Source organism: Pongo abelii, chromosome 21 (genome assembly GCF_028885655.2).
Source record: "Pongo abelii isolate AG06213 chromosome 21, NHGRI_mPonAbe1-v2.0_pri, whole genome shotgun sequence".
NCBI classification, from domain to species: domain Eukaryota; kingdom Metazoa; phylum Chordata; class Mammalia; order Primates; family Hominidae; genus Pongo; species Pongo abelii.
Genome location: NC_072006.2, coordinates 15,917,590 through 15,930,055, shown reverse-complemented (window position 1 = coordinate 15,930,055; position 12,466 = coordinate 15,917,590). Strand labels below are relative to the sequence as shown.

Here is a 12,466-nt window from a genome sequence, read left to right as displayed (position 1 = left end):
AAAGGGCTTCCGATCAGAAAAGTGAAATTTAAACAAATGTATCCATATTTCCTAACTTTAAATGCAGAGTAATAAATACCCTGAATTTAATTCTGAACACAGGCAGACTAAAATAGAGATTTTTATATACTATAATACAAACAATACAAAGCTGACTCAATTTTTCAGTATGAGCATGAGAACACAATTGGGAAACGTATCTGAAAGTAGCCACTAATATAGAGAATTAGTTGCACCTGGAAAAAAATAAATGGATAGTCTCATTATGTTTCTCATAAAATACTTATTAATCATTTTTATATTAAAATGTTTTCCAGAAGACAATAATGAGCAATTTTTAAATCAATTTCTCTAAATAACATGAATCATATTTTTATAATTCATAATTGTCAAAAACAATAGCTTGATCTTCCACATGATAATAGTAAACTTTGCATATGACTTTTTGTTATTTTTTTTTTTGAGACAGCGTCTTGCTGTGTCACCTAGGCTGGAGTGCAGTGGCACAATCACAGCTCACTGCAGCCTTGACATTCTGAACTCAAGCGGTCCTCCTGCCTCAGCCTCCTGAGTAGCTGAGACTACAGGTGTGCGCCACCACACTTTGCTAATTTTTTTTTATTTTTTGTAGAGATGGGGTTTCGCCATGTTGCCCAGGCTGGTCTCGAACTCCTGAGCTCAAGCAATCCACCTGCCTCAGCCTCCCGAAGTGCTGGTATTACAGGCGTTAGCCACCTGGCCCATATGAAGGTCTTAATCCTTGATATAACATAAATCAATAATGATTGCAAGAGTAGTTCTTTTTTTCTCTTAAGATGCTTCATTTTGTGAGCAGGAATTCAGAAATCTTCACATTATCTTCTAGAGCAGGGGTCTCAATGCCTGGGCCACGGACTGGTACTGATATGTGGTCTGCTAGGAACTGGGCCACAAAGCAGGAGGTGAGTGGCAGAGGGCGGAGCATTAGCTCCACCTGAGCTCCGCCTCCTGTCAGATCAGGGGGAGATTAGATTCTCACAGGAGCACGAACCCTATTGTGAACTGTGCATGCAAGGGAGCTAGGTTGCGTGTTCTGTATGAGAATCTAATGCCTGATGATCTGTCACTGTCTCCCATCACTCCCAAACAGGACTGTCTAGTTGCAGGAAAACAAGCTCAAGGCTCCCACTAACTTTCCATTATGGTGAATTGTATAATTATTTTATTATATATTAAAATGTAATAATAATAGAAATAAAGTGCACAATAAATGCAATGTACTTGAATCATCCTGAAACCATGCCCCTGCCCACACCTCCCTAACCCTGGTCCGTGGAAAAACTATCTTAAATGAAACTGGTCCCTGGTGCCAAAAAGGTTGGGGACTGCTGCTCTAGAGTATGCTATGGGGGCAGGTGTCTCATTTTACAGATCAAGATTAAAGAGACAGATGTTGAGCTGCTGCTACACCAAACACTCCTTTAAGGACTTTGTAACCAGTCAAAGCCTTGCCTGCCTGGATTAGAATTCTATGACACCAGGCTGGTGTGATGGCTCATGCCTGTAATCCCAGCACTTTGGGAGGCAGAGGTGGGCGGATCACTTGAGGCCAGGAGTTCAAGACTAGCCTGGCCAACATGGTAAAACCCCATCTTCTGCCAAAAATACAAAGAATTAGCAGGGTGTGGCAGTGCACACCTGTAATCCCAGCTACTCAGGAGGCTGAGGCACAAGAATCTCTGGAGCTCAGGAGGCGGAGGTTGCAGTGAGCCAAGATCACTCCACGGCACTCCAGCCTGGGCGACAGAGCAAGATTCTGTCTTAAAAAAAAAGAAAAAAGAATTCTATGACACCAGAGTTATTAACCATTAAAGAACAAGAATAAATCATTCTCTCCAAACCAGTGTTTCTGCAATGGTTGATCAAACTGGCCAGGTGATGATCACAAAGCAGACAGGTCTATTTCACTGAGACTTGGAGTTCCCAGCAGGGACTTCTGGGTGCTAAGGGGCCCAAGAGGAAGCTAGAGCAAGGAGGGCAGTGGGGCAGCCTGGTGACTAAAATCCATTAGGAAGAATCTGTGTTTAAAGACCTGACTGCTGTCTCTCAAAGGTCACAAACACTTGGCACTTTTTTCAAGGCTAGACAGTGAACCAGTGATAATCAGTGCGTGTTAAACAGCATCCCCAGTCACAATGTATACAGCAATTCTAACTGTAGCAGAACATAATGCTGACAGCAGAGAACATTCTTGACTTCTTTATCTGGCTCTAAAAAATGATTGTGGTAAAGAAACAGTTTTGAAGACTCCAGATATTAATTTTAAAATTTGTGGTGGTCATAAAGAAGGATCATTTCTTATGGAAGACTGATTTACACATAACTGTAGATCAATAGCCATGTAAAACACAACCTTTCATAATGGAAATCAATGCTCTATTATGAATGCTGAGAAACTCTAACAATCGTTAGTCTAGTAGGTACAGACATCATGGCTTATCACCCATAATCACAGTTTGGCAGCCTAGGTTAAGAGAGTCACAAAATGAATCATTTAGTTTAACAACTCAGCTTGCACAGAGAATTATAAATGCATATATCCTTCCCATGCTACACACCACAACTGTGGTTTATGCCAAATAGCATATAAACAGATATAAAAGGCAGTGAGAAAGAAACGGGAGATTAAAGAGCCTTCTAACACACAATCACCAAATGATCTAGAGAGCGCAGAAGGACTTCTCCCAACCCAGCTTCTTCCACCACGTTGTAAAGGATTATTTTAAGACCGTGGTTTTTATTCTGCATGATAAAAACTGAAAGAGGGTTTTCTGGCATTGCCTTTTACTGCCTTAGGTTGAAAAGCTACTGACCAGGAAGGTCATTTCCAGCATTTCCCATAGCTTCAAGATTACTAGCACAGACACACAAGGTAATGTAAAACAAAGCCACTTAATCTGGTGAAGTTTTCTTGTGACAAGGTCCCTTTAAAGACTATTATCCTGATTTCCATCCACCCTTTGATAGAGTCCAATGTGTACTAGATTTAAGCTGAATCCTCTAAATATCCTCCCTATTTATATCTTTAACATAAAACAGCCTAAGTGGCACATGACAGGTGAGGAAGACGGCACTATGTTGTAGGCTAAGCAGACTCAAAGCCACTCACTCACTCAGCCAGCCAAACAAGGTCCCTTCAGAGGGGCTTTCACAGACATGCACCTTCTGACCACTCCTGAGTAATAATCTATTCTCTGCTAGTAAACAGTGCAGATGTGTTTTAATAAGAGGATTGCGGCCGAGCACAGTGGCTCACGCCTGTAATTCCAGCACTTTGGGAGGCCAAGGCAGGCGGATCACGAGGTCAGGAGATCGAGACCATCCTGGCTAACACAGTGAAACCCTGTCTCTACTAAAAATACAAAAAATTAGCCGGGCGTGGTGGCAGGCGCCTGTAGTCCCAGCTACTGAAGAGACTGAGGCAGGAGAATGGCCTGAACCCAGGAGGCGGAGCTTGCAGTGAACTGAGATCAGGCCACTGCACTCCAGCCTGGGCAACAGAGCAAGACTCTGTCTCAAAAAAATAAATAAATAAATAAAAAATAAATAAGAGGATTGCAACTTTGTGATCTTTTTGATTTTGGAGCATTTGGGAACAAGAATGGCCATCCCACCATGACAGCAATATCAAGCCAGTAAGACTTGACTTGCTTTTCATAGCTGCCACCCCCAGGTAGGAGTCCTGGGAGCTGGTGAAGGACAGCTGCTCTGTGAGCTTCAAGGTCTTCTTTCAGAATGTCACTGTGATTACAGAGCCTATAAAATAAACAAGGTGCTGCAGGAGATGCTTATTTAAGCACAGATCGCCAGCTTCTAGAATCTATGGTGGTTCTTCATGGTTTACTGAAATATATCTGTAATATAATCTGGACATTAAAATGCAGCAACTATACTGTCTCTCAACAAAGACATAAAATGGGGCAGTCTGAAAAACTTGTTTGCGTGTATGTGGCAATTTTAAACCCATCAGAGGAAGTAACTTTTAACCCTTTGTTGACTTTAATGATGTTCAAATCCACAGCTGGGCAATCTTGTTCCACATTCCACCTGAATGATAGGTATGCTAGATAATCTTAACAGCAGAAAAGGCTAATTTTATATTGTCAATCATAACAAAGTTAGATCCCCACAACTCATATGAAATTTACTTAAATTGTCACTGCTAAGAAATTGAAAACTTCTGGCTGAAGTATAGGTTACATCCTCTATTTCTGAATGTAGAAAAATGGCTATTAGTTTTCCATTCAGATCCTATTGCAGTCAAATTTTCTTTATTCTTAATCAGAATAGGAAGGCATGGAAAGAGGGATTTATCTTTTATTATCTATATCCAGTCTATTGAGTAAGTGATAAGAGTCTAAAAATTTGGTCACTGTTTTAGGTTAGGTCTGTCATTGTATCACAGTAGCCTTCAAACAGATTAGTTACCGTCTTTAAAAAAATGTCTATTTTGAGGGATGCATGATTCTAAAAAGCTATAGGAGAAGATATCAAAGACAAAACAGTGTTTCTATTTTAAAGGAGCTGTTCACATTTGTAGTTGGGAATATTCAACACATACCCCAAAAAGAAAATGAAGATTAGTTACAAAGCAACTTATAAAGCAATATGTTAATTTGCAAAGTACTAATTTGTAAATAGCACTACAGTTGGTGAAGTTACTGGACCTAGTTGATGGCTATGTGCCTGATGTGATAAGGATGAAGGAGACGTGGTCCGTCTATTGGAGGGTGAGTGACAACTGCAGACTCAGGCTTACCCCTACTCTGAAGTGTACCTTTATGCTGGGAAGGAATAATAACAGGCACACAGGATTCAAGTGCTATTCCTGACTCTTATCCGCACTGTTGGTGCTCCAGCTCCTTGCCAATTCCCAGGCTTCTGTCTAAACTCTAAGCCTGGATTCTTAGTTCTTATAGGTCAGACCCTGAGTTGGGTCCTTCACTCCTGGGTTCTGCTGTCCCAAAGCTTCCAGACTTCAGGCCTATCTGACTTACAGTACCTATGAATACCTCTTATTGCCTAGGCAAAATCTGGATCCTAATTCTTCCTGGAAGCCTTTATCTTGTCATCACTCAATTTCCAGAATAACACCTGCCCTTAAGAGGTCCCACCAATGGTGAGCCAATTTCACGGTAGTAAAAGAGAGCCTGTCATCAACGGTGAGAGGTATAGGGCAGGCTATCAGACAGTCAGGAATTATGAAGCGGTAAAGACACAGAGAGATCACTGGAGTCTCAGGGGCTTCACTAAGGAGGAGGAACTCAAGCCAGGCAGGTTTTAGGGAGAAGGGGAGATGACATTTGAAACTAAGGAGAGACAGAGGCAAAGGTGATGGGAAATGACAGGGTAAGAGTGGTATGGGGACCAGCAAGGGAGACAAGTTTGGCTGGGTAGGGGTTGCTGTTGGTCATAGTAGGATAGCAATGGAAAATTAAATTCAATATGAAACTCTGGAAAGAATACAGCAATAAGCTTGTGGATTTCTGAGCCATTGCTGGTTTCTCGAAAGCAGTGTTTTTCAGAGGGTTAGCCTGGCAGCCTTGCAAGGATGGAGTTGGTGAGGAGAGAGACTTGAGGCCCAGAGACCAGTCAGGAGACTGACCTTGTGCTGTAGGTGGCAGAGGAAGAGCAGGTAAGTAGGTGAGGCAAGGGAGGAAGAAACAGTCCTTCACTGCTCACCTGGGGAGCACTCAGCTGACTACAGGGAAGGTAACTGAGACCATGCTGGCTGCTGGTGGGGTGGGGCTGTGGAGAGCTGGGGCCAGTGCCTCCATCAAAAGCTCTCCCTGAGGAGTGTGTGTCCCAGTGAACCTAGATCTTCTCAGTTTTTAAGAGAAGCTGGAAGTTTATAATTGCAAGTTTTGTTTTTATTTAACAGCTCCCAATTTTTTAAATGTGGTGACTAATTCAAAAGGTTGCCTACCCACTGACAGGACAAAGAGAACCTATCTGCAGCCCAAGGTAGGCCTGCAGGCCACCAGCTTATGATCTCCAAGCTTAGATTCCCTTTAGTCCCACTTCCCAAACCAGGATGCAAACCTGGAGCAAGGACCATGGCTTCATGTTTTTGGATATCCTCTAAAAGGTTAGTACTGTGCAGTACTGGAAACTGGCTGACACTCCATGGTGCTGGCGGATGCTGCAGCGGGAGCAGGTTCCCTCCATGGGAAGGTGTATTTTATCTTTGCCATCCTTAGGAATGGTGACAACAGAAGGCAGACTGACTTTTAGTGGTCTCATTATTGTTTTTAAATTCTTCCATAGAATGCACCTACTTATTACCCGCATCTGCACTCCTCCAACATCCCCTCACTACCACCATGGCATACACGCCAGTGCTCAGTAATGCTTGATTGTCCTGCCAGGACAAATGCCAGGTAACCTTTGTTCTTTGCCGATCTTATCAATCTAAGTGTCAGGCTTACTTAGACTAGCTCATCTCATGACCCTCTAGAAGCTTCCCCGACTACCTTACTCATAGGGATCTTTCTTATCCCTGAATTCTTTATCACAAAAGAGACACCATCTTACCTTCTTACCTTGTGCTATTCCATAGTTAAGTCACCTCTGCCGAGTCTTCTCAACAAGAGCAAAAGCCTGGTGAGAATAGCAACTGCACTTCTGAATTTTTTACTTTTATTTCTCATAGCATTCAGCACAATGCTGAGCATATAACTTCATGATACTACATGTCGAATGATAAGCTGAAACTTAAACCCAGATAAAAGAAATTCATATGACACACTTATCTTTACAGTATTTTTTTTCATAAAAATGAGATGGGGTCTTGCTTTGTTGCCCAGGCTGGTCTCAAACTCCTGAGCTCAAGCAATCCTGCCACCTCGGCCTCCCAAAGTTCTGGGATTACAGACATGAGCCACCGCACCTGGCTGACAGTATTTTTATAATGGTTGTTGTTACACCAGTCCAGGGTTTCCCCCTCGGTACTGGGTGATCAATAAGCTGGCCACAAGCACTATGCACAGAGCTTATGATCTACTCTAACTCAGAACTTTCTCTGACTAAAAGATGAGCTGGTTTATGCTGAGGATCTCTAACAGTGCTCTTCCCAGATAGCAGACTTTAGTTTACAAAATATTCATCAGTTCTTTTGCTGAAAAGAACTCAACTAAAGAATTCAAACACTGTATGGAATTAAATATTAAAGACTATGTGTTATAAAAACACTGTAACTATTTTAGAACTCAAGACCTCAATTCCTTTTTCTATGTACATTCCTGCCAAAATCATTCCAGTTGGAAGGGCACTGGCTTGAGGAACCTGTGTCCAGTCTCTGGCACCAACATGCTAGCCCTACCATCACCTTGTTCTCTGTGAGGTCTGGCAGGTGGAGGAACCTGCTGAATGACAAGTAACTCGTGGACACAAATGGCACTTTAAAGATGCATAGCTTATCTTATCCAACAACAGTTAAAGCATATAATAAATGTAAAAAAATTGGCCAAATTAAAAATAATTGCTTTCTAGCTTCATTTTCAGTCACACAGGATTTAGGAGACAACTCCACTCCAGGCTATTGGGAACACTGAAATTAAGGTACAGGGATTTTTTTTGTTTCTTTAATTTTATTATTATTATACTTTAAGTTTTAGGGTACATGTGCACAACGTGCAGGTTTGTTACATATGTATACATGTGCCATGTTGGTGTGCTGCACCCATTAACTCGTCATTTAGCATTAGGTATATCTCCTAATGCTATCCCTCCCCCCTCCCCCCACCCCACAATAGTCCCCAGTGTGTGATGTTCCCCTTCCTGTGTCCATGTGTTCTCATTGTTCAATTCCCACCTATGAGTGAGAATATGCGGTGTTTGGTTTTTTGTCCTTGCGATAGTTTGCTGAGAATGATGGTTTCCAGTTTCATCTATGTCCCTACAAAGGACATGAACTCATCATTTTTTATGGCTGCATAGTATTCCATGGTGTATATGTGCCACATTTTCTTTATCTAGTCTATCGTTGTTGGACATTTAGGTTGGTTCCAAGTCTTTGCTATTGTGAATAGTGTCGCTATAAACATACGTGTGCATGTGTCTGTATAGCAGCATGATTTATAATCCTGTGGGTATATACTCAGTAATGGGATGGCTGGGTCAAATGGTATTTCTAGTTCTAGATCCCAAGGTACAGGGATTTTTAAAGTTAGTAAGAGAGAAAAAGTGCTGTGTTCAGAATTGCAAACTGAGAATTACTTCTTGGCAAAAATGACCCTGTATGAGGGCTACAGAAAATAAACTTTTCCTTAAACCTACCAGATAACTTGTACATATTCCTGCCAGTGTTATCTTTTTGGTGAGTTAAATTTTTGTGTTTCAGTTGCGGCACAATAGGCTTGATTTGCAGATTTTATTTTCTCCAAGGAATAGCAATCTCAAAATGGTGTGATCTCTGATCATAAATAGTAACAAGTTCGCCAACATTGGGGCTCAGAAGCTGATATCCCAAAATATAGCATTTTGAAATGCTGGGCTGAAGCAGAGATGCAAGGTCTCTCTGACCTTCCCTCCCCCGCCCCCCTCCTGTCTCTCAAAGCACAGGATGCAATTGTTCTCTGAAGTTCCCTTATCTGCCTAAAGTCTGGACCTGCTGGAAGAAGAAAACAATCACCTATAGTCCCTTCTCTGAATTTTTATTAACTCAACTTACGCTGCAGAAAGAAGGACTAAGTCTGTCAACACACCTGGACAGATGTCCTCACAAACCACTGTCTACTCTGCAGGCCAAACAGACTTTGTCCCAGGCCACTGTATGTTCTTCAAGTCCATTCATTTTCCCCTAAAAATCATTTACTATGCCCCAAATTGCCAGCTTTCCCCATCTCCCCTCCCCTATGAAGAAGGATAAAAAAGTAAACATACCCCAATGGGTTATTGGGTAATCACTCTCCTGCAATTTCCCTGTGCTATGCATATCAAAACAAATTTTGCAAGTCTTTTCTCCTATTAATCTGCCTTTTGTCAGTTCATTTTTCAGGGAAACTTACACTTACATAATTTACATATTACTTTTTAGAAGTTTTATAAAATGTTGTCACTATATTTTTAGTGAGACTGAAGGTCACAGAGCACTGTAGTTGATCACATCCAGAATAAAATTTTAGGGAAGGAAATTGTATTTCAAAAGAAGCAAGCCAGGAAAGGTGGCTCCAGCCTGCAGTCCCAGCTACTCAGAAGGGTGAGGTAGGAGGATCGCTAGAGCCCAGGAGTTGGAGTCTAGCCTCGGCAACATAGTATAACCCAGTCGCTAATAATCAAACAAAATAACACCCTCCCCTGCAAAAAAAAAAAAAAAAAAAAAAAAATCCCGAAATGAACAACGAAATGGTATTATTTGGAGAGGTGGTCCCTAAGTGATGAACATGTAATTCAGGAATACCCTGTATTCAGAAAGGTGGGAAGAGGCAAGGCAGTCAACCTTTGTTTCAAATTCCAATTGTCTTCCAGTGATGCAGAAAAACTGGCTAGGAAACTCAACTTCTGTCTTTTCATGGGGTTGGCCCTACCTTCCGTCCTGATCCTGCTCCTTGGAGCCCTGGTTTCCCTTCTTCCAATCCCAGTGTACCCCTCCCTGCCGGCAGAAGCTGGGGTTGGACAGTTCCCAACAAAGAGGGTTTGTGAGTAGAATAAACTAAAACATTCTCGATAAGGGAGCTCCGGGCTGCTTTACTGCCTTCTGTCACTGAACTCCTTTTACTGTTATACTGGTAACAGTCTGGGGCTGCATTTTTTTTTTTTCTTTCTTTTAAACAACCCCTACCTCCTCTCCAAAAAACAAAACAAACTTGTTAGTTAACCTCATATACTAAAAATTCTTCTCAGGTACAAATCAACTAAGGTGTAAGTTCCTTTCTGGATGCTTCCCCCCTCTGTTCTCTTTTAGCATGTGTACAAAGACACATTAAAGCAAAATGAACAGGCTTCCTTATTTCAGTTATTTTAATTTTTAAACCATGACGATTTCTTTAGCCTCTGTGAGGATCAATGAGCATCCAGTCACTGCCTCAAAATTTTCCAAAGTTAAAAAACAAAAAATAATTTAGTTGTGGTTGCTTTCTTGGAATACCAAAGCCTTTGCTGTGGCTCACCTCCCCAGGAATGGCTGGCCTGGCTTTCCCCATAGGCTCAAAACAACCTTTCCTGGGGAGTTCCCCAAAAGCCCTTCCACCCAGTGCATTCAATTTCTGTAATGTTTCTTAAAAGGGCAATATTTATTTATAAGCAGTTGTATCTACTTTCCTTCTGCCTGGCATGTCTATTACATGGAAAACTTGCAGGCTGCAAAGTCTGTTTAAATTATATTTACCATCCTGACTACTCTCAGCAACCAAGACAATTCTTTTTACTCCACGTGCAATAATCACTAAATTCAGTGGCTAACACCATGCGTGAGATGGATACGTAGTAACTATTTGTTGAATAAATGAACAAATGCTTTATGAGGGAAAAATGGTGGAACTGGTGATAAGGTGGTCATTAAAATGTCCCAAGCTTTGTTTTCATTCCAACCAAGCATTCCAAACTCCCTCAATTTTCATCCATTTAATGTAGTTTAATACCCTCTCTTCCTGCCATGCTCCTGACCTGCTAGTTTCCCTCCCTGTCCACCTCCCTCCTCCTCCATCTTACAATTAGAACTCACTCATGCCTAGGCTGAGCATCTGAAACAGATGTGTAGTTCCAGCTTTACATTATGAAAAGACAATTTCATCTATTGTCTATTGACAGGGCAATTCTAAACATAAAAAGGCTTTGATCTTTAAAAATATATGGTCTGGATAGAAAAAGATTACTTTTAAAACTATCACGTTCTGGTTTTTGTTTTTGCATATAATTCCCAAGGAAATTTGTTGCTTACAAACAACATTTAAAATCCTCCTAAGACCCATGAAAATTTTTACTTGAAACAGATGTAGAAGAATGCATCCAAGTACCAAATACTCAAGGACCACAACTGCTATAAAATATAACTAATGAACCAAAGCAGACTATTGTCTGCCAGTTGGAACCTGAGAGGCTAATTCAATATTTGTGGCATACCGGTTATCCCGAAGCAATTTAGCACCCTCATCAATAAGAGAAATCTCTAGTGACTCTCCCATCCACAGGTACACAAATTCAACTGGGAACCAGAGAGGTCTTTAGAAGCTCTACCCCCATAACGATGCAAATTAAGATTTAAACAGTGTAACAATTGGCTAGCGCTAATCCTTTTACAGAGGTGTAAATGGCTATTGAGAACTGAATTCCGGGCTGCTAGCTTTTGTTAAGCAGCATTACAGGCAAATTTCACCCAGGAGCAATGCCCAGCCGTCAACTCTGAGGACTACTGATAAAATAGTTTAATAAAGCCAGTGCAATTTGCTTGTTTTGATATCACATTTCTTGGCCATAAATCTAAGCATGTAACTAGAAACCACATCAAGAATTAGTGTCCTGGGAAAATAAACTGGAAGCGACTATCTCAAGCCTGACACCCGATGGCTGGAACAGCTGTATGTGAGGCCACAGTGAAGTTTGTATACGGGGTTTTGTTTGCCACACAAAACAGTTGTAGAAAGGACAAACACATACATAGTTAAACAGTATTTTTCTTTTAAACGGCTGTCTTACAAAACCTGTGTTTTGGTGGCTACCTCAATCTCCATTGTGCAGCCCCCTGGGTGGTCCCTTCCAGGGGGCCACTTGAAGGGAGCACAATGCCAAAAAGGAGGGAAGGAGGAGACAGCAACACAAAGGCCAGCACAGCGAGGCAACCATGGCAGGCTGTGGACCAGGGGTCAGCAAACAACGCTCCTTCTCTTTACCCAGGAAACAAGGGCTCCTTCTCTTTACCTGGAAGCAGTGTGATGAAGCTGACAGCTTGAATTATGGGCTACATTTAGTAGGGCACCATCCATCTGTACTAAGGTCCTCTTCATTGTAGCACAGGCTGCACAAGCAAAACCCTTGCCTTTTCCCCACTTTGGCCTCTGAACAGACCTCATCATTCTGTTCCATTTTAATTTTCAGAACGAACCCTCTCCCATATGACTTTTTAAAGAAGTTTCTTAATGAAGAGCTGGAAGGCTTGGGAGAATTTTTAATAGGTATTTCCATCCACCCTTAAAGAGAGAACCCATCACGCATTCTTTCCTCCACCCTTAAACCGCCTGAACCCATCACCCATTTTTAATAGCCAAGAATCATTTGTAATGCTGGCAGACATCCTTTATGAAATGAACGGCATTCTCTCTTTGATAATTCTATGGATCCCAAACTTAACCCTTTTAACAGAACAGGGGTTCTGTTTTTTTTCAGGTTGAAAAAAATCCTCCTGACTGGGCAGGTAAAGATTGGGAAAATTTACTCTTGCTTCCCTGGGTTTCTTCCAAATCAGCACCCATAGAAGGGTGTAGTCATTAGG

The 12,466-nt window shown here is 41.6% G+C and overlaps 1 protein-coding gene across 7 annotated transcripts in view; it reads right to left on the bottom strand.

The window, feature by feature from the left end:
• KIZ (kizuna centrosomal protein) overlaps positions 1-12,466 on the bottom strand; it is a 120,247-nt gene that overhangs the window by 44,614 nt on the left and 63,167 nt on the right. The window lies entirely within an intron of this gene.